Genomic DNA, 4976 nt, shown 5'->3' with positions numbered 1-4976 from the left:
TCAAAGATGTCTCGTCGATGTCCAAGTGGTATTCCCATGACCAGTTCAAGCCTCAGAACCAAGTTAAAAAAGTCCCATCACGGGGTTCTGAGGAGGCCGTCACTAGCAAACTCTACCAAATAGCAAAGCAGTATCCAAATGTTGATGCCATCAACTAGTCAAAGGATTCCCCAAAAACATATGAAAGAGGCAAGCCCTTCCTACACATCCAGGACATCCAGCGCCTACCACTTGGAATGAGAAGGTTCCATGATTGGTACTTGTGTGTTCTCTGAACGAGCATAGATATCATACAAGCATGCTTCCCCACCAGCACATTTGGAAGCCCAGCCAGGAAAATTGTCTTTGACTTCAATGACATGCACACATGCTTTCACCTAGGAGAAATGGAGATGAATCTAATTCGCATGTGGTGCCTGTAAGTCCTTGTCCTTCTGATATGATATGAATGTAATCTTTGAATTTTGTTGTAACTAACCCACACCGTGATTTGTAGAATGCAAGTGCACATTGTCAAACAAATGCCAAGTGTGAAAGCCGGATATGTAGACCCTCAAGCTATAGCCCAAACAAATTTTAATTACCCTAAACGGTGGACACTAGATGCCAAAGAGCTAGCTGCTGCAAAGACTCTTCGGGAGAAAGAGCGCATCCGTACAGCGAAACTAAGGGAAGAGTCCCTTAAGGTTGTGGCATACATTGCCATGGCTTTCAAAAATCTCCAACAACACTCTACTACATGGCTATCATACAACTTCGAGTAAGTTCAACTCTATACTTAAAGCTTTGTTCGATATATTTTATTCGATGCAAAAGAGCTTATCTAGTTCTATGATTAAATCTATGTAGCAACCACTAGATTTATATAGCCGTCGATGTCGGGTGGAGCATGGCATGGGTCTTTGATTCAATAGATAGGGATCCGGTGACATACAAAGACTTCATATCGATTCTCAAGACATATACATATCGGCAATCCTCATTAGCTTATATGTTTGTATACGTACTTGTAACGTTCACTTTTGGATACTAACAAGTTGTATTTGCTAAAATAATTCGAACAGGGCATTTAGGTTCTATGTCACTAATCATCACGGAAGGCATGATCTAGCAAGGAAGGAAAAGCTGGCTATAAAAACACTATGTGCGGTAAGTGTAACTTACTTCTTCAGTACTTTGTTACATGGCTGTCAAAAGCATTACTTAATATTTTCATATGCAAAACACACAGTGCCCCAAGCAGAAGCCTGGGAGTGTACATTGTGGATACTATATATGTTCTATGATGAGTAACACTAGTGCCTACAGGAGACACCCCTTAAGGGTAAGTTTGAACCTCTTCACCCGTAGTATAAAAACTTCATACATGGTATGAAATACTAAACCGAAACTTCGTTCTCTTGTAGTGGAGAGAAGAGAAAGGAATGAAAAGAGACCCATACAAGGATGACCAACTCTTAGAGCTCATCGACGACCTTTGCAACTTCATATTGGACCAGATTATACACGTCAGAGGCGCCTACCATGACCGAGAGTCTGAGTTAGGTACAAATCCTCAGTACCAACACCTTTGTGAGAATGAAAGGCTAGCTCTAGGACGTTGATAAGAATGTGTATGGAATTTGTATATTTAATGATGGGTTGTATATATTCTTATGAATTGGACTTGTAATTGTAGTTTATAGAATACTCTTGTGCTTGTAGTCACGATCGCGGGGTGTTTGGCAATGCGAACATGGTTCGGAATGTTGGTCGCGGGGCGTTCAGCAACGCGAACGCGGTTTGGAACGTTGGTCGCGAGACGTTCGGCAACGCGATTTTGAATTGTAAATTTGAAATTTTTTTGCGGGAAAATGTACTGTAGGGGTGGTTCTAGATTGAACCGCCCCTACAAATACCTGTTTGTAGGGGCGGCTAGAAACACCAGCCGCCCCTACAAATCGATTTGTAGGGGCGGCCTGGGAACCGCCGCTACAAATGCATGATTTGTAGAGACGGATTGGTAGCGGCGGCTGGCCAAATCGCCCCTACAAATGGTTACGAGCCACCCCTAAAAATCAATTCAGTAGTACTGTTTCATAGATACGCCCTAGATTTGGGGTAGGAGAATATCATGCACGTGTGTTGGTTGTGTTGGAGATTGATGAACAATGGGTGTCCTTTTGAGTGCCAAGCTTTTTGTCCCTTTATGCACGATATATATGCATATTTCATGAATGAAAATGATATAGGTTTATGTTAGGAAAATTTTGTAGAAAATGAAGACAACAACCAGTATGAATTATTGATTACTAAGATTGGATTATAAGTGGTGCTTCAGTTTGTAGCTTTATTTCATTAAATTGAGACAATTTTATCAATAGTATCAATGGTTGCTTGTCTTGTTACAACTAGATTTAGTTTTTTAGGGGAATACAGTAGAGGAAACCCCTGCTGGCAACTAGAGATTTCGTCAATGCATATATGTATTGATGAGTTCCTTTTGTGTTTGTGATATACTTAGTAGATGGATAAACAAGTGGCATTGCATTGTGGTGCTACTATGAATAGAAATGATAACAGGGGATTTGAATTTGAGGTAAAATAGGAGGTGTCATTGTGTCAGTGTGACGACCAATAACTTGTCACGGGGTTACCCGAGATAGAGTTTGGAGGGCTTCGGCGTATGTAGAACTTGGCAGTAAACGTGACGACAAGTGATTTATACTGGTTTAGGCCGCGATGCATGTAATATATATCTTACATCCAGTGCGTGATGCCTTTGCGTTGGATTGTTTGATTTATTGGTTTCTACAAGGGGTGCCGCCTGCCTCTCTTTATATAGTCTAGAGGGCAGGGTGGCTATTCTAGTCCTAGTTGGTTACAATTGGAAAGTCCTAGTTCTATTACAGAGACTATTTTCGCTAAATGTCCAACTAGGTCGGTCCTTGTTTACTTGGAGATCACGCCACCTTGTTCCATATCTTCAAGTAGACCTTGGGATAGCCCAGGATTACACCGAGTAGTCGGCCTAGTGGGGAACCCATAGGATCTCGATGCGTCACATTGCTCTTTAGGCTCACATGTTATTTGGTGGTATTATCGCTTGATTGGAAAAAAAGCTTCGATGGACATAGGAGGGTCGATTGATTTTGGATCTCAAAGGGACCACTAATTAAGAGGTTGGTCTTGATATATTAATGGGTTTGAATCTCTAGCTATAGTTGCCATTATCTATACTTGTTGGAGTAGGGCATAGCTATTTGCTCCCATGTATAATCTAGCCACTATAGCCTAATTTTGCCAGCGATTGGCTATTTGAAGAGGCAGGTACCTAAATGCCATATCCTGCGATTTAAAATATTGGGTCGATTATGACGATAAACTCTGAAGTCAAGTCCTTAGACTTTTGTTTGTGCAGAAGGTATTGTGGGATCTCTCGACTCCTAGGATTGCATTTGAACTAAACAAGCTGCTAGTTGGGTCACCAACACAACACATGAAGGGGTTGAGATTCACGTTGTTGCATTGGCTTAGTGTGAGGTTTCATTGACTTAGGCAAATGATGGTGGATTTGACTTAGCCAAGCAAGTTTCACCAAACTGGCCGGGCCGGTTCTGTCCAGTGAGGTTTTCAAGGTTAGTTTCATTCAGTTGCTTGTGGTCCCTATCCTCTTGTGGTAGGTTCAACCCTTGTAGAATAGAAACTTTAGACTAAATTTTTTATTGGGTGTGTTTGTTTGTGAGTGCAAGGGTTACACGACATTGCTTTTAGACATCTAAAGAAGCACCTCTCTCTGAGTTTGGTTTGGGTTAGAAATCCATAGGGGGTCATTATGATGTCATGACCATTGGCATCATCTTGATTGATCATCACAAGTAGGATACACACACTACGTAAAAAATGATTTTTAGCAACAGTTCAATTTTTTTGTAGGGGTGACTGGTGATGGAGTCGCCCCTACAGTGGCGTGCTCAGGTGCCCAGACACCAGCCACCCCTACAAATGGAACAGCATGGGCGGCTGGTGATACGAGCCGCTCCTACAAATGTGGTCTGATTTGTAGGGGCGGCTCACTCACCAGCCGCCCCCGGCATTGCTATTTGTAGGGGCGGCTGGTGATTGAGCCGCCCCTACAAATGCCCCCATATAAATAGCTTTGATTTGTAGGGGCGGCTCAATCATCAGCCGCCCCTACAAATGACCCATATACAAAACAGCTGTAGCACATTCTTCCTCCTCGGGTCACTCACTCCAACCCGTGAAAGAAAGGTGGGGAGGCCTTGGGCACCTCCCAAAAATTGCTCTACTAATGGGGGAAGGTTTTGGTCTCAAATCCTTTGGTGGAGAGGTTGTAGAAGGTAAGAAAATGCTATTCCACACTTTTTTTTTGAAGTTTTAATGGTTGGTTACTGAGTAATTAGAGTTTTGTTTTTCTCTCTCTTCTATGGTGCTTGAGCTACTTATGAAGCAAATTAGACCCAAGTTTTAAATGTACTATGGTAAATTAGGGAGGGGAACAAGATCATACCCTTATTTGGTCCATGTTTCTTCATTTTAGTGAACAATTAGTTAGTTTTATGGATGTTTCATGTGCATGTGGATCTAGATCTAGGGTTTGGTTTTTTATTAATTTTGTTTTTGTAAATTTATGTTTGATGAAATTGGACTAGGGTTTGTATGAAAGATATTGGGTAAAGTATAATTGTTGCTAATTGTTGTCTTTGAAATTGTTTATTATAATCAATAAATATGTATTTCAATTATTTATGGATAAATGGGCCATTAATTAATTTTCCTCTATCATGGTGTGTTTGTATGCTTCATGTAATTATATTAGATTTATATTCATATATATCTGAAGTATATACAATTATTCTCAAGTAATTATTAATTTGATTCGTTTTTATATATATCTAAATAAGTAGTCCTTTAATGTTTGTTTTGTTGTTGTTGTAAAAGATAGAGTACAGGAACTCTTGGATGTATGGTTCGTT

Source organism: Miscanthus floridulus, chromosome 19 (genome assembly GCF_019320115.1).
Source record: "Miscanthus floridulus cultivar M001 chromosome 19, ASM1932011v1, whole genome shotgun sequence".
NCBI lineage: Eukaryota > Viridiplantae > Streptophyta > Magnoliopsida > Poales > Poaceae > Miscanthus > Miscanthus floridulus.
The sequence above is the reverse complement of the archived record's forward strand: the minus strand, read 5'-3'. Positions refer to the sequence as shown.